The 22,436-nt window shown below is 40.8% G+C and overlaps 1 long non-coding RNA gene across 1 annotated transcript in view; it reads left to right on the top strand.

Annotated features, from left to right (window-relative positions):
• Nucleotides 1-330: 330 nt before the first annotated feature.
• Nucleotides 331-22,436, top strand: part of LOC110209040 (uncharacterized) — an 84,013-nt gene continuing 61,907 nt past the window's right edge. The window contains exon 1 of the long non-coding RNA XR_013486992.1: nucleotides 331-444. This is a non-coding gene — a long non-coding RNA (uncharacterized LOC110209040). The remainder of the gene's footprint in view (nucleotides 445-22,436) is intronic.

The raw sequence follows: 22,436 nt of genomic DNA, 5'->3' as shown, positions 1-22,436 counted from the left end.
TCACTGTCTCTGTCTCTTTCTCTCTCACATGCACATACAACTGGTGCTGTCAGAACTCACTCATTTCTCATGAACTGGTAGGGTTGAGAATAAAAGAACAATTCAGGTAGAGACAGAATTTGAACTCAAGTCTTCTTGTTGCAAATTTAATTCTCCTTCCAAATGATACACTGGGGGAGATTTATTTTTGTTTTTACAAACAATTGACTGTTATGATTATAAATAATTTTTTAAAAGTATAAATAATTACAAACAAGATTCTTCCTTTTAAAAAGTATCTATACCATCAGAGTCCCCCTGATAGTAAGCACTCTGGTCTCTTTTAGAATGTGAAGCAGCATGCACATGAGGAATTACCTACCCACGGTGTGGGACAGTGGAAGGAATGTTGGACTCCAGATCAGAGGAACTGAGTTCAAATCCTGATTCTTCTCCTTACTTTGGGTAAGTTAGCTGACATCTCTGGGCCTCAGTTTCCTCATCTATAAAAAGAGAGGGGTGGACTAATGGGGATCCCTTGCAACTGTGACTGTGATCCTATGACCTCATGAACTTTTCAGGAACACGTTTGCTATGCAAAGTAACACTACCTGAACTCTTCTGTCCTCTCCCTCCTTCTATAACTGCCATGGTGGCATTACTGGCCTCATGCACCAGTGAAGGCCCTATGGCCCAAGTGGAAGATGGCACTCACTAAAATGCTGAAGTTTAGGGAAGGCAGAGAGATTTCCACCTGACTGTCTAGGCCATGAAGACACATTGTTTCTTGAAATTCAGCCTTAGAAATAGAACTTCTGCTTTTCAATAGCAGATAAGTGACAGCTCACCTTTATAGAGTACATTACGGCTTGTAGAGCACTTTGTTCTACATGTGTGATTTTAGTGTGTAACAGCATTTGGGTCTATATTTGTATCTTTGGTCAATGCACATTTGTTTAAGTAAGTAATTGCTAGTCCCACAGGACTATTCATTCATTCATTATAGGTGGCAGGGACCCTCACCACAATTCTTTAGTCCTCGTGACAACAGATTAAGAGAGAAGCTAGTCTGGCCTAAAAATGCCCTCCTCTTAGATTCTTTGGGGGCAGATGGGAAGTTGGGAACTGTTGGAAAGGATGGTGTAGGTGACATTGGATTGCACTGGCTATATCAGTACCGTTTGAAAGATGTCCTTAAAATCAAACCTTCATCAGTTTAGAGCTGGAAGGCCATCTCATCCATTCTCTTCTTTTTTAATACTGGAGGAGACAGAGGGGAGCTCAGTGACTTTCTCAAAGTCATAAGGAAGGCAGGATTTGTACCCAGCTTTTCTGACTCTAGAGTGAGCTCTGCTCCTATGCCTTGCCCCTCCCCCCATCTTTAGTCATGCTCTATCCACTGTTCTTTCCTCCCAGCCCCTTCTTTCTAGGTCTTCAGTGGAGCCAGTTGTGAGCTAAGACGTTGTTGTTGATGTTGTTCAGTTGTTTCACTCATGTTTGACTCTCTGGACCCCATCTGGGGTTTTCTTGGCAGAGATACTGCAGTGGTCGCCATTTCCTTCTCCAGCTCATTTGACAGATGAGGAAACTGAGGCAGACAGGGTGAAGTGACTTGATCAGGGTCACACAGCTAGTAGGTGTCTGAGGTGTCTGGATTTCAAGTCAGGTCTTCCTGACTTCAGGCCCAGCATTCTCTCCACTGTGCCACCAAGCTGTGCTGACCTAAGAGATAAACAACTATGTTTACATATCCATCTATTTAGCTGTTTGTTGGTCTCAGTCTTCATACGGGATCTCTACATGGATATGTCTATATAGCTATCGGAAGTAGATTCAGATCCTGATACACAGACTCCATAAAGTCCTACTCTGATGCCTCGTTGGGGTGTGGAGGTGAACCTGAGAAAGTCATTCCAGATTCTCCCACGATGAAAGGCTTTGAGTACAACCCCAGCAACAGACTGAGTTTGCTTTCTGAGGGACTGCACGATTATTACAGAGAGACTCTTCGTTAGTAGGCCAGCCAATTGTAATGAATGTTTTGGCTATAGTAACCTAAGACACAAAGAAAACTATAAAATAACTTTTAGTCCTACCCAGCCCCCTTTTGCTTTTGAAGTGACAGTAGCAGAGAATCAGAAAAGGAGGCAGAAGGTGCTCAGAATGACATAGTTTTTAGACCACCTCTAAACTTTAATTTGATTTTTAGGGCAGCTGATAATGGTGGCTAGAGTGATGGGCCTGGAGTCAGGAAGACTTGTGTTCAAATCCAGCCTCAGACACTCACTAGCTAACTGTGTGATTTTGGGAGAGTCATCTAACCTCTGTTTGCCTCAGTTTCCTCAATTGTAAAATGGCTATAATAACAACATCTACCTCACAGCATTGTTGTGAGGATCAAATGAGATAATCTTGGTAAAGTACTTAGTACAGCGCCCGATATACATAATAGGTGCTATGTAAATGTGTTGTTATTGTTATCATTCTCTTGGCACTCTAAGTATGAGATTCAATGACTAACAAGTAAATAGTCTACTGTTGGAGGAAGTGAGCTATAACCATCTTGGTATTCTTGTGTAATATCATTGAGGCTACACCACCTTGCACTTGTAGATTGGGTTCCCAGAAGGCAATACTACAGTAGGATCAAGGGGCACCCTTGGGAACTCACTCCACAATTATACCTCACAAGCCCCCACTGGTGTGAATTTCATTAATAACCAGCCATCGGACTCAGTTAGTTCTTAATAAAGTATTTTACTAATGTGGCAGAGTAATAGCTATAAAACATTCCCCTCACACACCTGGGACATACTCTCCTACTGATACACATAGAATCTATGGGGAAGTGGGCACAAATTTAAGAGTAGAGTGGTAAAGGGGCACACATATAGGGCCAATGTGGCTCACAATTCTGGAACTGTAGACCCTCAAAGTCCTTTTCTCCTTATTTAGTCCTGTTTGCAACTTAACTGTCTATTGCCAGGCCTAGCTGATTCTTGACTCCAGAGTTGATATTCTTTTCTACTGTCAAGGGTCATGATCTTTGAAAGTTCTATTGGACTTTAGTGACTGTCTCTCTGCATCTGCATGTCTTTCTCCACTGAGCCTTGAACTCTATTGAAATGATTCTCTGACTGCTGGGATGTCTTCTCCTAGGTAAGCAACTTCACTGCTACACGCTCTCCCTTAAAAAGGAAGCATATAAGTTCTTTTCTAACTACTGGCCCTTTTTCTCTCCAACTCAACCCAAATGGCCAAACTTTTGAAATTCTGTGTTTTGCCACTGATTAGCTATTTAAAGATACCAAATGAACTCTTTTTGTTGTTGTTGTTTAGCCAATTAATTTGCCTTTTCTGAATCAATCAGAGAGACTTTTATGTGTTATAAAGGGATCACTGGGTATGACTATCTAGTTACCATGTCAATAACTCATCATTTGTGACTACATCCGATGACGAGTCATCTGAGCTGGGGGACAGGGAATCAACTCCTCCCTACCCAACTCCTTCCATGTGCAATAAATGAAACAAAAAAAAATATAGAGAGAATCTGCAGCTAAATAGAAAGATAGGTACTCCTTGAAGAAGCAATGTAAGGAGCTGGCAAAGTTGGTTGTTTTCATATGTCCAAGGGCAATAAGAAATAACAAACATTATTTTCTAGGATAGCTGTCATATTACCACATTAATGAGTCTTTGCAAAAAGACCACCATGAAAATAATTGCAGATTTTTAAAAAACATTTGTTGCAAGGATGAAAAGGAAAAGAAATCCCACAAAGAACTTGTTAAGATTCTTTGAGATAAATCAACATAGGCTTAATGCAAAGATGAGAAAAGGTAAGAATGGCAAGAATATATGGGAAATCAAATTCAGATAAAGGATTTAAGAGTGGCCAAAGTCTTCTTGTAGACTACGTAGAGGCCTCATGCCTTTATATCACAAACATTTTCTTCAGGAAAAGAATCAGAAAGATAGAAATAGAAAGCAAGCCAACACCTTTCCAGGGCCTGTGTCTAAACATGAGGGATACCAAGAAAGGTCAAAACAGTCTCTGCCCTCAAGGATCTCACATTCTAATAAAGGAGGCAACACGTAAATAACCAAGCGCATACAAGATATATACACAGCAATGGAAGATAGTGCCAGAGGGAAAGCCATTAGAAGTGGGGAGACTGGTGAAGTCTTCCTGCAGAAGGTGAGAATTTATATGAATTTTGACGGAAGATTGGGAAACTAAGAGGTGGAGGAGCACCAAATAACACTGCCAAAAAATGAAGTAGATTATATTTTAAGACAGAGAAAAAGAGATGTTACTGATGTGAGAATTATCTCTGAAGCAACTACCTGTGTATAATGAGACCACAAAGTTCTTAGAGCAAAGAACAAAATTAGTCAAAATCAAAAAGAAGACTAGTGAGAAAAAACAACATGAAACTGTGCCGTACAACTGAAACAACTTTAATTTAGAAATGTGAAACTGACAACAGAAATGACATTGAAATCAATGATAATAATTCATTGCCACAAGGAAAACAAAAGAGTCCAGTGAGTGTATTAATCAGCAGATATTTGACTTATTTGCCCAGTAAAGAGAGATGGTGACCAAAGCCAATTTAAGTTTAGCACATAAACTCATTTGTCAAATCTTATGCAGGATGATTATGGGCAGTATCTTCTGATAAAGTAGAAAATCAGAAGAAGGTAAAACCAGCTTAAAGAAAGCTTAGCAAGAAATCCAATTAAGCAATGTCATCCCTGGGATATTTAAAGATGCAAATGGAAGGACAACATAGAGAAGAAAAATGGAAAAGATATGTAAAAATTATTATAACAGTTTTCATAATCAAATATATTTTATTTAACATGAACAATAACATTGTAATTCAGAGATAGAGGTGAAAGAGAGAGAGAGAGATAAAGAGAGAGAGAGAGAGAGAGAGAGAGAGAGAGAGAGAGAGAGAGCAAGCAAGAGCTGAAATAGCACTAATAAGAAAAATACAGTAAAAGCACCTTTGGATTGGACCAAAGCTATCTATGCTAGAGAAGACACAATTGTGAACATGTTGAAGAGTTGCATAAGGAGTTGTATGTATAAGGAGGTAGAAGGTGTATGTATAAGGAAGAAAAAATACCAAAGAAATGGAAAATACTCAGACTTTACTAATACTGAAAAAAAAAGGAACTGAGAATATCAACAATCTATATGCCTATTCCCCCACCTATACAAAATTGTTATGGAAGTCAACTGTACGGTAATCAAGAACATCATGTTAGTAAAGAACAGGCAGGCTTTTATAAACAATAGTTAACAATGGGCTACATCTGTCATCTCACAATTGACCGAAAGATGTTGAGAATAATATTATATTCTCATTCTCATATTCCCGTTGTGCTCATAATTATTTATTATGAAAAAAGCATTTGATATGTTAAGGAAAATGCCACTTTAAGAGCCCTATCCATCCAATAAAATTATTCAAGATTTCTTGAGAGCTGTAAGAATAGGAGGAAATATCGGATGTTTAAATAAGCTAGATGTATAATTGCCAAAGGCATTTGCTGATGTGATAGAGGAGATCCATCGGTGTCTGAGTTGAAGAAGGTTTCCCTTCTTCATGATGAGGTCTTCCAGATGTTCCCACTTAGAGATAACATTGTCCTTATGACATCAAGTCCCAGAACACCTCAGAGCTTCCTTGAAGGGATCATTAATTAATCACTCAAAGTAGTTGGAGCTGACAATCTACATGGGAAAAATCAAGTGGATGAAAAATTTTGATTGCCTAACTTACAGTATACATTTAGATGGGGAAAAATCTATAGATTAGTATTTTCCCCCCATATAAATTCATGTTGTAAGCTTGGTGATCAAAATTTTACATACATATGTATATGCACGTATCTATGTGTGTGTATGTGTGTATTTGTGCATATACAGATGGATAATGAGTTGGCATGCATTTGGATATAAAATCTATAGTCTATCATTATATATGTGTATATATGTATATATGTGTGTATGTATGTACACACACAGACATCTGAGATAATACAGATGGACAGTGAGTTGGGTCCAGAGATGAACAGGAGGTAAAAAGCAGGTTGGATTGCCCTCAGGAAATTGTAAAACTCCTTTAAAGACCCTAAACTTCTCATAGAAACAAAGGTCCACCTTTTTAACACCAACCTTCTTTCCTTTTTTTTGCAGTATGATAGAAAGATAGGGGATTCAATAGTTTTCAAAGAATTAAAAATAAATTATCCCACAGAATGCAATGAAGAGGTACATGGCCCATATGAGCAGATTGCAATGTATAACCAAAGTGGAACTTGGAAGCAGATCTAGACTGAAGGCTGTCATCAGTGAAATATATGCTAGTAAGAAAAGATGGGTGGTTGCATGACAAGGAGGAAGGATGACTGGTGGACAGCCAGAGTGTTCTACTGGTACCCTCAAAGTGTTAGGAGAAATCGAGGAAGGCCTTTGGCCCCTCAGGTATGCTCCGTGTGTTAAACTTATGGTAAGACATGAACAAGAGTCTTACAGACACAGATGGGTTTCAGTTTGTGTCTTGGAAGGGAATTCCCAAATTGATGACATCATACAACTATTTAAGAATATGATTTTTACCTAGATGGAGGCAGTTCCATGTTGGAAATTACCCATTTCCCTAAAATCTTAGGTCAAAAGCATCACTCCTTCAAAAAAAAAGAGGTAATTCTTGATAGGGAAATTTATCTTAGAGTAGCCTGTGAGTATTATGAGGTCAAGTGACTTTCTCCTGGTGACACAGTTGGTATGTGTCAGTGAGAGGACCCAGGTCTTCTTGACCTACTAGTTAGAGGATCTGCAAGGGGGGTCCTTATCTCCTACAACCAGCTGGTTGCCTCTCTAGTTAATCAAAGAGATAAGACACACACACACACACACACACACACACACACACACACACACACCCCTTTTCTTCCATGGCCAACCAACTTTTCACTCTTCTATATACCTTTTGTGAGTCATCACAGAAAGAGCCAGTTGTTTCTTTGCTAGATTGTTGATTGAAAAAAAAAATGAAATAGAAGGGAGAGATATCCCAGATAGGTGGGATCAAAGTGGGTATGGATGGGGAGTGGAGAGTCCACCTCAATTCAGTCTTAGTCGGAAAGCCAAATATTTTCTCAGGGCTCTCTTTCTCTCTTGTGTCCAAGTGGGGTAGTCTGAAGCTGGACATATTGTGCTGACTCAGCACACTTTCTGCAATGCCTTTGAGAGACCCCAAGACAGATGAAGGTCATTGAATTTAGCTCAAGTTTCATTAAAAAACAAAGCTAAAAAGCTAATGGTCTTTCTATGATATTCACCTGTTATCCTTTCCTATCTACTGCCTCTAGTTTTTATTTTCCTATGTTCAATCTCTTTTTAAATGTGTGTATTACATGTGTGTATTAATATATGTATGCACACATATATGTATTTCCAAAGTGTATTCCACCCTATTCCTCAATCCCTGGTAACAATTTGTGCTTGGGGCTTTTCAGCATTTGTAAAGACTCAAAGTAATGAATATTGTCTTTGCTTACCATGGATTTACTGTATGCATATAATACATGAACCACATCATTTTCTTTGTGTGGTCATTCTCTTGTTCTCTCTCTGCTATTTTCTGCATCCATATACATCTATGTGAACACAAATAGATGCCTACCTGTATTTTTGAAACTCCAAAATATTTCCTTAGGAGAAGGGGACCAAACTAACTTTCACCTATAAATAAATAAAATATAGATTTAATTAGTAAGAGGGAAAAACACACATAGAAAAACCACCTTCTGGAGAACAATATATCGTAATCTGGAGCCACGTAACCACGTCAAAGATATAGCGTGCTATTACCAGCTCATATCTGTACTTCTTATATAGGCTTTCCTAGCCAACACTGCGAAGCCTGATGCTGTAATTAGCATCTATTCTGCAGCAAATTGTCATGTTCCACCCAGGCTAATGAAGGAGAGGAAGGTGTACTTGCCGGAAACTGTTGCTTAGACAAAAAAAAAAAAGGAAGAAGAAAAGGAGGAAAAAAAGGAGGAAAAAAAGGGAAAAACACCCAACCCTGAGCAATGTGTCCTAGAATATGATTTCTTCCTTTGAAAAACGCCTCTATTATTACCTGCGGTAGGCCGGGAACACTCACATGCTATTTTGTTGATTGCACTGCCCTGAGAGACTGCACATTTGAATCCCATTTGTGGCAAAAGGGCTAGCCCAGGGATTCAAAGCTGGTGGCTCCTGGGATCCTACTCCCAGCTCCTACTCCAGTGAAAGCCCCTAAGGACACTGGTGCCAATGCCAACCCTGGAGAAAGGCAGAGATGGGTCAAGAGAGACTGAAAGCCCACACTGGATGAAAATATATTTTACAAAATCTATGCACAGTTTTTTATTCCCACTCCCCTCCCCTATTTCTCTTAGCTGAGAGATAAAGGAGATGGTCCTAGGTTGATATTTGACGAATCGGTTCTATTCAGAAGAGTGCTATCATTTTAATGTCCTTTTGGAAAACGCACCCACAGTGTCTGAATTCCCATTAATGCAAAGTTCAGATAAAGCTGATGAAAAGCAGCTGCCATCTTGATAGTTGCCATGGCAGATGGCATCAGCCTTTATGCCTTTATCAGTATTAGTATCAGAGCACACTCTGTGTTCCAAGCTGAGATAAAAATCAGTGAAGCTGTACCTGGAAAGGCGGAGAAGGGCTAGCCACTGCAGGGCTCCCCCCGCCAGGAGCCTTGGCTGTGCAGATCCTGCGGCCGGAGATGCCCTGAGACAATACATTCTTGGGATGCATCAGTTTGGTGGGGGTTATGGTATTGGGCGAGCCCCACAGCGGAGAGAGCTTTCCTACAAAGCTGCTCCCTTCTCCCCCCTGCTCCTCCCAATCTCCCAGTTTAGCCTCAGGAATGTCCCAGAAAGTGCACAGCTCAGCCTGGCCAGCCAGTGGAGGGTGTGTGTGTGTGTGTGTGTGTGTGTGCCACTGCCAGTCCACTTTGATGTACCTGCAGACATTCCCCTACTGGGACTCCAGAGAGCATCCAAGAAGGCGAGGAAGGTTCCCCACACACCCAGGGCATCGATCACAGCTCAGCCTGGTGCTCAGTCAGGGCAGCTGCAGATGCCACACACACAGACTTTTAGTGGTTTATGGAGTTTATATTGTGAAGCCTGCTTCCAGCCCTCTCTCTCTCTCTCTCTCTCTCAAAATCTCTCTCTCAGTCTCTCTCTCTCCTTTCTCTCTTCTTCTCCCCCCCTTCGTCATTTCTCCCTTTTCTCTCCCCTCTTTCTCCCTCCTTTCTCTCTCCTTCCTTTCTCTTTTCCCCTCTTTCCCTCTCGCCTCCACCCCACCCCCACCTCTTAGCCCAAGGGTGCTGGTAGACAACAACACATGTTGGTGCCACAGCACTCCAAACCACCAGCCTTGGCCCTTGTCCAAGTGGTCTCAGCAGCCTGCACAATGGCCTGCACAGCCCCCCACCCCTCCTCCAACTCTACATTTGACAAGTGCCCCATAGAAAGTGATTTCCCAATGTTAAACCTTTCCTACCAGCTCTATATTGCAGGTTTCAAAACATACTGACAAATCTCCCCCTCCTCTCTCTTTCTCCCCCCCCACTTTTTAGTTATGCATATAGTTATTTTTGGTAACATTGTTGCTTGATAAATAGAGGGGTTGTTAGATCTGGAGTTGTTATGCAAGTGGTAGCGACACAGGCTGCTAAAACCATTCGGCTGTTGCTTCAGTGGGGATAGGAATAATAACAAAGGGGAGGAGGGCATGGGAGTTATTTTAAATTAAGTGCATATACATGTATCTATATGACATTAATAATAAGGGTTGCGAGCCATTGGAGTTGGCTTTCCTCTTGCTTGCAGACACTTCAGGAGCATTTTAAGAAAAAAGGGAATCGTTTCCCTACTTCATCCCCCAGCCTCCTAGTGAAGTAGATTTACAGGGGTTTCCCTTATATGCCTCATTCCTCCACACTACTCCACTCCAGTGGTGACTGCTTCTGTCCACATCCCTAAAAGCTGCCATCCTGGTTTCCTGCCCTTCTTGGGAGATGACCTGCCTTATTTATTTATTTATTTGTTTGTTTGTTTATTCATTCATTCATTTATTTATTTCCTTCATTCAGTGCTCCAAGCAACTTCAGTCCCAATCCCAGCTATACATCAGGGCACAAGGGGGCTCTGGGTTTACCTCATGCTGTTGTTGGGTCCCTCAGGAGATTCATATTTTGAATTTAAGAAGATGGGATTGATGGAAAGACTTGATGTGGGTTCATGGAACATGGATCTCCGTTGGTCACTTTGGCTTGCAGATTTCCCATATTAAAAATGATGGAACTGGAGATGTTTAGCATGGAGAGGAGAAGATTGGGGGGAGGGCAGGATAGTTTTCTTTAAGTAATATACAAGTTTGTGATCATGTGGAGATAGTATGGTATCATGCCCGTTCAGTCTCTGAGAGTTACTGGAACTCTTTGTAGCTCTTTTATATCCAAGTAACTAATAAGCTGGGGGGCAGCTAGGTGGCACACATGACAGCACTGGGCCTAAAGTCAGGAAGGCTCATCTTCCTGAGTTCAAATTTGACTTACTAGCTGTGTGGCTCTGGGCAAGTCCCTTAGTCCTCTTTGCCTCAGTTTCCTTATCTGTCAAATGAGCTGGAGAAGGATATGGCAAACCACTCCAGCATATCTTTGCCAAGAAAACCCCAAATGGGATCATGAAGAGTTGGAAATGATGAAAAATGACTGAACTACCACCACAACACCACCACCACCACCACCACCAGAACTAGGAAGCCATGTCAACATACAAGGCCTTAATAACCTGAGCCAATCAATTCTCAAAGATGATTCCAGTGCCTTTTAAGGTAAAGACCTAGCCCAGCCCATACAGTGAGCGGGATGAGATGCTGCTAGATAATTCTCCTATCACACCAGGGTTGGCAAGACATTGTACCACTAGGGAACCAAAAGAACACGTTATTCCACATGCCACCTGAAAAGAAATGCTCTGTCATCCGCTGTTGACGTGCCATCGTACATTTTGGTCTTAGTATCAGACAAGTTTGGGGGACTAGCGTCAAAGTCATTAGCCTTTGATTTCAATGCAACCTTTGCATCATTTGCAAGGGATTATAGAGAGGAAAGAGGCGCCAGGCTTGGAAAGGAAGGGAAGATAGTACACGGCTGTCCTTCGAGAGGCAGAGTGGTGGAGTGCAGGGATTTTTAACTGGCTTTTTTTTTTTTTGCCATGAATCCTTTTTGCAGTCTTGTGAAGGCAGTGGGCCCTTTCCCAAATAATGTTTTTAAATGCATAAAAAAAAGATAGGAGTACAAAGGAAACCAATTATATTGAAATATAACTATCAAAATATATATTCTTTAAAAGTTTTCAAACCCCCTAGATTAAGAACTTCTGGTATGGCAGAAAGAATATTAGACTTCTAGTCAAGAGGACTTGGATTTTAATCCTTCCTCTGACATGCGTGACCACAGGCAAGTCACTTAACCTCTCTTTGACTCAGTTTCCTCATCTATAAAATGAGGATAATAAATAGCACCTACCTTATGGGATTGTCATTATGATCAGATTAGAATATATACAGCACTTTGTAAATCTTAAAGTGTTTTATCAATGTGAATTATTATTATGGTGATTACTATGGTGATGATTTACAAACAAAAGTCTAAGAGTCTAAAGGTTTCTCAACATGGCCTATAACTTAGCTTCAGTGTGAAACTGTTCCTGGGTTGTGTTCTGTAGGGATAAAAATCAAACCCCAATTTTAGATGTTGGTGAGGGATCCCTGACTAAGAGTTGTGAGTTTCTATGTAAGTAGCTCAGGGAGGAAGACCCAGTGACAGACGTGGCAGTTTGTCCGGTCAGTCCTCTACACTGCCATGAATTTTCCACGTGACTTTATGCAGAGGCCATCACCTCCTAGGGACTCTTTTTATTGTTGTGTAATGCATGGGCCGGTAACATTGCCCCTCTAAGAATCCCAGAGCAGATGAATTAGGGAGAACTGTGAATTGGGTAATTATCCTTGTGAGGCTTAGATTATCCTTGTGAAGCTTAGAAAAACTCAGTGCTGAGCAAACACCAAAATGAGTATGTACCTGCAGAGTGCTGGGGTAAATGCCTTTTCTGAGGACAAATTTGGAAAATTTGACCTCTTGACTATAGCATTTAACTAATTAAAAAAACCAAAACCTATTGAGTTGTTGAATTGGTTTATTTTTTTCTTGTTCCTTAAAGAAAGTAAACAAAAGGTCTGAAGGGCTGTAATAGAAAGAGACCCCAGCTGTAGATATCTGGAGTGGCTGTTTCAATGATTGTATTTCCTATTGGGACTGCAAAGTGCTTTCAAGGTTACTTTGGTCAAGGAGACAAGCAAAGTTGTATCATCATCATCATAATAGTTGATATTTATATTATGCATTAGAGGTTTGCGGAATAATTTGCAGATCTTCTCATGTGATCTTCTAATCCAGAGCTCTCCAGGACTCAAATCCTACCCCCAGTAGGAAGCCCTTCCTGATTCCCTCAGTTGCTGGCATTTCTCCTCATATCCCCTGAAATAACTTAGCATTTACTTTGTATATAGACTTATCTGTGGCCATGTATCTCCTCCAATCTCTCTCCTTCCCCTTAGAATGAAAGGTACTTGACTGCAGAGTATGTTCCTTTCTTTTTTCTGTTTTCTGTCTTATTTCCAGCAACTAGCAGTGCCTTGCATATAGCCAGTACTTGCGAAATGCTTATTAATTTGAATTGAGTTCTCACAAGAACCCTGAGAGGCAAGTATCTCAGGTTTTGTTATCTCCATTTTACAGATGAAGAAACTGAGGCATGGAGGGATTAAGTGAGTTGTACCTGATCACATAGCTAGTAAATGTCAGAGGTGAGAACAAAGTTCTTAATTCAAGGTCTACTACTCTATGGCCACAATCCTTTGCCATGGTTCCCCCCAAACAATTATCAAGCACCTATTATGTTCCAAGTACTAAGTTGGAGGTGGGTACAAAACCAAAATGTAATAGTTCCTTCCCTCCAGGAGCTTTTTTCTTCTTCTTGTTTACAGTGTGTGAATGGTTTGAACTATTGCTATGCCGTGAGAAATGATGACTGTAATGTATTCAGAGAAACATGGGAAGACTTATATGAACTGATGCAGAGTGAAAAAGCTTTTATGGTGCTAGGGGGAGATAACGTATAGAACATAGGGACAGGAATTGGATAAGGACTGAAGTCATGATTTAGGAAATAAATTCAAGGAAGTTTTGGGGAAAAGGCCACGAATAGCTGGGGTGGGGTTAGAGACCATAATGCAGAACTTTGTAAAAAAAATGGCACAGGAGATGAGTCTCAAAGGAGATGAGGGATTTTAAGAGGTAAGGGGGGAGGTGCATTCCAGGATGGCTAGTTCTAGGACACAGAGATGAGACAAAGAGTGCAGTATGTGAGAAACAGCTGGACCATAGATGGTGGGAGCATAATGAGGGTGGAAAGATAAGGTGAGGTTAGTCCATGAAGGGCTTTCAATATCAAGCAGGGGTGTTTATATATGATGTTGGGGGTAATAGAGAGCCAATGGTGTTTACTGAGTGGGGGTGGGGGTGAGTGGTGACGTGGTCAGATCAGTGCTTCAGGAAAATCAGTCTGGTAGCTGTGTGGAGGACGGGATGGAGCCAGGAGAGATTTGAGGTAGGGTAATCAATTAGGCAGCTGTTGGAATGATCCAGGTGAGAGGTGATAGAGGCCAGGACTAAGGTGGTGGCTGCATGGGTAGCAAGACAAGAAGATTTGGCAACTAATTGGATGAAAAGGGTGAGATAGAATGAGGAATTGAGGATAAAGTCAAGGTTGCAAACCCTGGAGACTGGGTGGATAGTAGCTCTCTCAATAAAAAAAGGGAAATCTGGATGAGAAGGTAGATTTGGGAGGGGGGGAAGATAACGAGTTTTGTTTTGGACATGTCAAGTTTGAGATTTCTATGTTAGATCCAATTTGAAGCATGCAACAGACTGTTGGAAGTCCAGGAGAGAGACTGAGATTGGATAAATCAATCCGAGTCATCTCTATAGAGATAATAAGTAAGCCTGTGGTTCCTGATGAGGTCACCAAGTGAGAGAATGAAAAGAGAAAAATGCCTTTGAGTACACTCAGAGGTAGCAGGTATGCTGATGAGCCAGCGAAGGGGATTGAGAAAGAGCAGTCAGGCAGCTAGATGGAGAAGCAGAAGAGAGCAGTGTCCCAAAAACCCTGAAAAGAAAGTGTAGCCAGGAGGAAAGCTGATTGACTGTGCCAAATGTTACAGAGAGGTCAAAAAGAATGATTGTGGATTCAGAAAAAAATACATCAGATGAAGAAACTGAAGCTCAGAGTGGTCATACAGTTAATGATTGTCAGGCTAGACTTAAAGCTACGTCTCTCTTTCCTCTAAGGCCAGTACTGTTTCCACTCTAACACACTGCCTGTTGTAAAATACTACTTGTGTCTGATGGTAGCCATCTCTAGGGAAGGGATGGGGAGGGAAGAAAAAAGAGAAATTTACATGAAAACTTTATTATATATTTAAAAGGAATAACAAATTGTATACAATAGATTTGCAGATTCATGTGCAATCATCTTTTTTATTATACTATCTTATGGAAATGTTTGTTTTATTCCATAGATTAAAAAAATAAAAAAAATAACAGATTCTAGGATGGGTTAAAGTCAGGTAGCATGGTATAGTGAAAAGAATACTGGAATGGGGTCAGGAGACTTAGATTCTTAGCACTTTCTAGTCACGTGGCTGTGGCTAAGTCATGTATTTGTTCATTCAAGAAGCGTTTATTAAGCACCTACCATGTGTCAGGTATTGTACTAGGTGTAGAGGATCCCAAAACAAACAAACAAAAAAAGGGTCCCTGTGCCCAAGGGCCTCACATTCTATTAGGAGGATACGACATAGTTACAATCCATTTATAGAAATTTTAATCTAAGTAATTTTGGTGGGTAGCATGTAACAAGGGGAGATAAGGGTAGGTCTCATGTAGGAAGTAACACTTGAGCTGATCTCTGAATGGAGCTAGGAATTCTGAAAGCCCAGCTCAGGAAGGAGAGCATTCGAAGCATAGGGTACAGACAGCCTGTGCAATCTGAGTCTCAGTTTACTCATCAGCAAAATGGAAGATGGAGCAAAGGTTGGGCTAAATGGTCTTGTCAGTTCTAACAGTCTCTGATTCTGAGTCAAATCATCATGGTGGGTATGTATCATTGTGTAGTGAAGCTGCCTCACTGGGGCATCAAAGGATCATTATGCGAGTAGAGTTTTATCTCAGAGTTATACCAAGATTCTACTGTTACTGCTTAGTGGGAATAAAAAAAAAAGTAAGAAGACATCTATCCTGAATTAGGACTCATTCTGGAAGCAAGAAAATGTGCCCTTGATTGCATGTTTCATTTGTCTGAATTTGATCCAAGTTTTTCTTTCTGGTTACAGGAGAAGAAATAGTGTTAAAGAATGGCCCCAATCCCTTCTCCCTAGAAAGTATCACCCCGTTGGGTAGCCAACTGGCATTGTAGAATAGCTCTAATTTTCTATTTGCTCTATTTCTGGACCAAAAAGAGGTGGGTAATTTCAGAATTTGTAGAATATTATAGATTCAAGAGAACTTCATCTAATACTTTTATTTTACTGATGAGGAAACTGAGGCATAAAGAAGTGAGGTGATGTGCATGAGGTCACACAGTATGCTGGTGACAGATTTAGGACAGAACACCATTATCCTGGCTCCCCATCTGTAAATCTAGCCACTAAAAAGAAATAGGGTGTAAGTCAAAGAATGCTGAATTTGGAGGCATAGACCCTAGATTCAAGACCTCCTTCTACCTCTTATGACCTTGGCAAATCATTTTGTTGTCTCACTGTAAGTCAGTTTCCTCATATGTAAAATAAGGCGATTAGACTAGATGTGCTGTGAGCACAGCTAGATGTCATAGTAGGTAGACTGCCAGACCTTGAGTTTGAAAGACTTGAATCCAAGTCCTCTGGGCAAATCACTTCACCCTTCTCAGCTTCAGTCTTCTCATCTATAAATGGGTATAACAGCACCCAATTTACAGGGCTATCGAGAAGCCCTGTTATTATTAAATAATATGTGTAAAATGATTTACAAACCTTAAAGCTCTAGATAAATATTAGCTATTATTTTAATTATATTATTATCGTTATTATTATTAGATGACCTTTGAGGACACTTCTAGCATGAAATCTGATTCAAAGACCACTCCTGAGATTCATGGGAAGTAAAATGTTTCACAGTGGAAAGAAGATCTCCAGATTTAGAACTAGAAAGTGCCTTCAATATCCTGTAGTTCAAATGCCTTATTTTACACGTGAGGAACTAATGCCCAGAGAGGTCAAGTAGTTTTCCTAGTATCTGACAAGTAATAAATAGCAGAGCCAGGGTCTGAAATCAGGTCCTCCTGCTCCAAATTCAGTGCCTTTTCCACACCACCACAGCCTCCTATTACTTCTCCTTATTTTAAGTCCCTAAATATTTTCTAAGCCTCTCCTATGAGATTCCATCCATCGCTAATGTAGATTATCACTAAAACCATTCTGTTTCACCTGGTTATAAGATGAAGCCTGTTAACAGATTTGGAAGAACCACAACATATGCAGTATAGTTCCCCATAGCCAGGTTGTCCTAATGCTTCCAGCCAGGCTTGTGTTCCAAATTAAATGCAGTAGCTCTCCTAATGGAAGACATAGTGTGCTTCCATTAAAATAATACTGGCTATGCGTGGGTTTGGAATTTATGTACATATTTATGGACTGATCTGTCTATTGATGGATCTCATTGATGGCTATTCTACTGTAAAGTGAATGCAGGTCTGGCGCCATGAAATGGTCTATTGTGTTGGAACTCTGCCATTATTAGTGCACCCACTCTGCTGTGCTGCACACTCCTCCCCTCCCTTCCCCCCCCTCCCCCAGCCATTCATTGTCCACGAGAAGCTCCTCAGGTCAAGTTTTCACTCCAGACTATCTATTGAAGATAGATCCAATGAGTGTGATGTGCCCTGAAGCACCCCTACCAAATTTTTGTGTCTTTTAATGGGATGCCCTGTAGCTTGGCACACAGAGTTAGCTACAGAAGCTTATTTTCAATGGACATCTTTCATTCATGAGCTATGGCTAGACCAGAGAAATTATGCTGACATCATAATGGATTCTGCATCATCTGTCCCATTTTTGGAGTGCTTTGGTGTTAGGAATCTCACCTTGATGATTTACTTCATCAGCATGTGAAGATTTAGGTTAGGTTAATATTTGTTATAGACTCATACAATGTTAGCATTAGAAAGAACCATTGCAATCATCACCTAGCGCAATATCTTGCATATTTTAAATTTGGAAATTAAGGCTTAGTGGCTTCCCAAAGGTCATACAGTTAATGAGAGATAGTATCTCTGTAATGAGCTGAAGTAAATGAAAGAAGGGCCATGAGATTTTGTTGATGTCAGATAAACATTGAAAAAAAGAATATGTATTAGCAATTGGAGGGAATGACCTCTCCTTTTTCACCTAGTTTTTGTTCTGTTCCCTAGTTTCATTTGAATGCCAATCAAAGGAAGGCCTTGATAGGAAGGTTTATTTTGCTATACTACAGGCTGCCATAGTTTTTTTTTTAACGCAGAATCCCAGCAATGGCTTTTGGGGTCACAGGACACCAATTGAGTATGTAACAGGAGTTACAGGGAATTTCCCTAGATCAGATAGTTGTCTAGGATCATGAATTTTGAATCAGGGCTAGATAGCAGGCAGTTAAACTAACAGAATTAATCTTAGCCTAGGGCATTCTTCTGGCCTCTCCCCCCCCCCCCCTTTGGTTGTTGCCTGGTTTGACTGTGGTGGCTTACAAGAAAAAAGCTGTAGCTTTCCATGTCAAAGAGAGGCTTCCTAGCCACTGCATCCCAGTAGATGGTAGTAAAGAACAAAGAAACAACTAGTCCTGAGGAGCCTAGATAGCTGAAACCCAGTAGACGGCAGCGTAGAGCAGCTCAGTGACCATCAGACCAGCTGAGATGCCCAGCACAGAGTCAGGGCACCCAATAGGGAGAAGTCACCCAGGAAATAGCAGCAGAGTACATTATGGCATTACCAGAGGATATCAACAGTAGTGTAGCATCAGAGGTATGACTTTGGCCAGGCACACATATTCCATAGCCACATGGATTTCTCATGAGTGGACCTCCATACTGTGTTCTTGCCACACAGGTTTATGGCTTTCCGTGCTTGTCACCTAGCTACACATGTTCTCTACATGTGTCTTTTCTTGTCATGCACGTGCCTTTCCATTGATATGGTGTTATTTTTTCTTACCATTTTTGTGCTATGATGATTGCCTTTTGTTTTAAAGTATGCAGCCTGTGGCTGGCAGCTAAAAGTAAGCATGCCTGTAAGGGCCAGCTGGTGGGTTATCCTTTTGAGTGGATGCTAACCCACAGAGTGTCTCAAATCTTGGGTAGTTTCTCTAGGGTACCCTATATGGGGGGGAGCCCAGGTGCCTCACTGGTAGGTAAGTCAGGATTAAACTCATGTTTTCTGATTCCTAGTGTCTTTCTACTGCATAATATGATGGTGGTTCCATTACACAGTCATAGAAGGGTCAGGTAAAATGTGGAAGACCAAAGCAGCATTTTGGGCTGGGGAAAGCTACTGCAGCATTGGGAAAACCTTGGGGAACTGTAGTGGACAAGTTCTGGGGAACAGCTCTCCATTACTCTGAATAATTGGGAATTAATTGTATTGAGGGGATGCTTCCTTCCAAATAGTTCCCATGTTATTTGTCTTCACGAAGCCCATGGAAGTCAAATCTAGCACATCTCTTATCTTCATTTTTCAGATAGAGAAGCTGAGGCATAGAGATTCAGGTTGTATTGCAAAAACTGAGATTTACGGTGGCAAAAAATGTGGTAATTTTAGATATGGAATATTCTCCTTGTCCTGATTCAGAAGCTTCCAGTTATTACTACAGCAGAGATCAGCAGAAAAAAAGCCCAATCCAAGTGAAACTTATGGCCAAAATGGTTTTTGCATTGTGGTATAGGGGAAAGAACAGTGGTTTGAAGTGAGGAGGCCTGAGCTAGCATCCTGGCTTGGTTACTGTATGCTCTTAGGGAAGTCACTTATCTTTTCTTTGTCTCAGTTTCTTCATCTGAAAATTAAAGGAGTTTATTAAATGATATCTTAAAGTCCTTTCTTGGTTCTCAGTCCTGTGATTCTACATGCAGGTAAAAGAAACAAGAAACAGAATCCACATGTCCTGGGCTTAATCTCCGATCCTCCGCTTATGAAATCTCAAAAGCACAAAAATTATTTCCCTGTTCTCAGATCTCCCATAAGACAGAGCCCAAAGATGTACATCTACACCTTCATTGTGATTGTTAATTATTTCAAGTGAACTAATCTTGCAACCCCAAGAAGGCTATGAGCTCCTGGAGGGCAGGAATCATGTCTTCTATTTTTTTTTCAATCAGTGAATAAGCATTTATGAAGTGCTTGCTATGTGCGAGACACTATGCTTGCTGCTGTTTCTGTTCCGTCGTGTCCATCCCTTTGTGACTCCGTTTAGGGTTTCCTTGGCAAAGATACCGGAGCGATTTACTGTTTTCTTCTCCAGCAGACACTAGAGTAAGCTTTAAGAACAAGCACAAACAGTCCCTGTCCTCAAGGAGTTTATGTTCTAGAGGGAAGAGATGATATGCGTTTAAAGGGGAGTCTACACGTGTTGGATCGGTGCTTATATCCATGTAGTTTATGTGTACGCACACAAATCTGTTTAGATGTGACTACCAGGGCAGCATGAACAGCTGTTTCTAGAGTCTGCTCTTTCTCCAAGGGAGGCTTTTATTCCTGCCAGGAGGGAAGTAGGAAATTGGGGTCATGAGGCTGGCCATTTTGCTCTCCTCGGAGAGAGGATACTAGGCCAGAATTATATCTATCTTTCCTCTAGTCTAGGGGAAATAATTTTTAGGTTCAACCTACGCTCCTGATCACTATCTTTTTAATGGGGAAGGGATGCTCCAAGCTATGCATTATTTCCAAGCTACATACTGACACCCTGACTGTCAAGTACAGGTCACACAAGCATACATAGTGAAAGCAAAACAAACAAAAGCATTTATCTAATCTAATAATAAGAGAAATCAGAGAAGTTATATGGATTAAAATAGACCAGATTATTCACAGAGTGATTGAGTTCTTCCACTGGGAGGGAGATATTTTAGCTCAACCAAGAGAGAAGCCCCAATCTCACCTACTGGAAAATTCTCCTGAATCTAAGCTAGGGATAGAGGCATGATCAAGGGGCCAGCTCCTCTACATGTTAGCTTTCTTTCTACAGACTTTTTTTCCTTTCAGGGACCTCTCCCTGAAGAGAACCTGAAATGACATATATCCTTTCTCAAAGCTGGAAGCCGAAAGAATAAAGATCTCTCTTCTCCCAAGCTTTTTTTTTTTTAGCCAACTCTATCCCACAAGCAGACAAGAAGAAATCATTCCTCACCAATGAGCTTGAGCCCCAGGTTACACATGATACATACAAGTAGATACAAGGTATTCTTAGAGGAGAAGGCACTAGGAGTTAGGGAGCCAGGAAAAGCCTCCTGCAGAAGGTGGTACTTGAGCCAGAAATCCTGTAGCCAGTTGCCTACAAGACCCATAGTAGGAACTCAGTCAGTATTTATACACTGATAAAAAAAAATAAAGTATTGGATTCGAGACAAAAGACAGGGATTTCAATCCCAGCATTGCTACTTACTACCTGTAGGACATTGGATGAATCACCCTCTATAGACTTCAGTTTCCTCTTATGTAAAATTAGTGATTAGACTAGATGACCTCCATGTCCTTTCCAACTCTAAATCTAAAGCTTCAATGATTGATATTGTTCTGTTCCCCTATAGAAAGTTTTTCCACTTTTTCTGAGTCAAAAAATTACTGACTTCCCTCAGTAGCCCCCAAGAGAGATGACTTTTTGCCTAGATTAGCCCATCATCATCTGGGAGCCCCCAAAGTAGGATGTGTGCCTTCTGTAAGGTAAGGTGGCAGTCAGGAAGACCTGAGTTCAAATCCTGCCTCAGGACTTCTTGTCCTGGGCAAGTCATTCAGCATTTTTAAATCTCAGAGTCCTCTTCTGTAAAATGAGGGTAATAATGCTACCTACTTTCCAGGGTTATCATGAGGATCAAATGAGAAAAATATGTGTAATGTACTTTACAAACCTTAAAGCACTATGCAAATGCTAGCTATTATTATTGTTTGTGCTTTTTATAAAGTGCTCCTATCAAATTCATTACTCTGGAAGTGAGGGTGTTTTCTCTCATTTGACGGCATCTTGTCCAAGCATGTGCAGTCATTTCTTTGCAGAAGGATTTCCAAGCCAATCTAGATGCACTTCTGTGAGTGGCATACTGCACCTAGATCAATGGGCCAGATCATACTCCTTTCCGGATTCTTCTCCTCCTGAGTCTAGGGTTTTGCCTACCCTGTCCTATTAAACGAAGTGGTGTTTTTAGGACTAGCACATGTCCTTCCACAGCCAGGCTTTGCCTTTCGGGGATGGGGGAGGTTGGTTGAGAGACAGTACTGTTCTTAGATTCAACAAGCTGCTCTAAATGATCCCATGGTCCTACACTGACTTGCTTACAAATGACCAAATCAATTGGCTTTTAATGGAGCACAGACTACCTAGATCCCCAAATAAGAAACACTTTCTATGCTATTAGATGTTGGCCATTTGTGGGAACTTTCCTAAATAGGGAACAAACATGTACTGTTCCTTTGAGCAATGGCGATATGCCTGACCCCGTGCTTTCTGGCATTGTGCCACAGATGAAGGTAGGATGATCTTGGCCCTGTTCTTTTGGCTTTGCCTGTGAATTTTTGTTTTCAATTTCTTCTGTCACTTGTGTCCCATACCTCCAACGATTTCCAGTTCTGTATTAAGTCCCTGATGGGGCTAGGGATGCTCTCTTTCCATTCCTTCCTACTCTTTTAAGGGATATATTGTGTGTCTTAAACCTACTGAGCGTGACTCATGTCTTCTTCTGGCTCAAAGATATCAATAGTTTGAATCGCTCTCAGAGACAGAAAGGAACTAATTTTCCAGAATTCCAGTTGTCAAACCCTTATTATGCATAAAATGGAGATAATAATACCCATAATGCTTATGTCGCAAGGTTGTTGTCAGGATCCAATGAGGTAATAATATATTTATGAAGAACTTTGCGAACCTTAAAGCACTTTTAAATTGTTTATTATTATTATTGTTATTATTACTATTTCTACATCATGATTGTCATATACTTATACTCTGATAATGGCCTTTATC

Source organism: Phascolarctos cinereus, unplaced genomic scaffold (genome assembly GCF_003287225.1).
Source record: "Phascolarctos cinereus isolate Bilbo 61053 unplaced genomic scaffold, phaCin_HiC Scaffold_1;HRSCAF=81, whole genome shotgun sequence".
Lineage (NCBI taxonomy): Eukaryota > Metazoa > Chordata > Mammalia > Diprotodontia > Phascolarctidae > Phascolarctos > Phascolarctos cinereus.
This window is presented reverse-complemented; position numbering and strand designations above follow the sequence as displayed.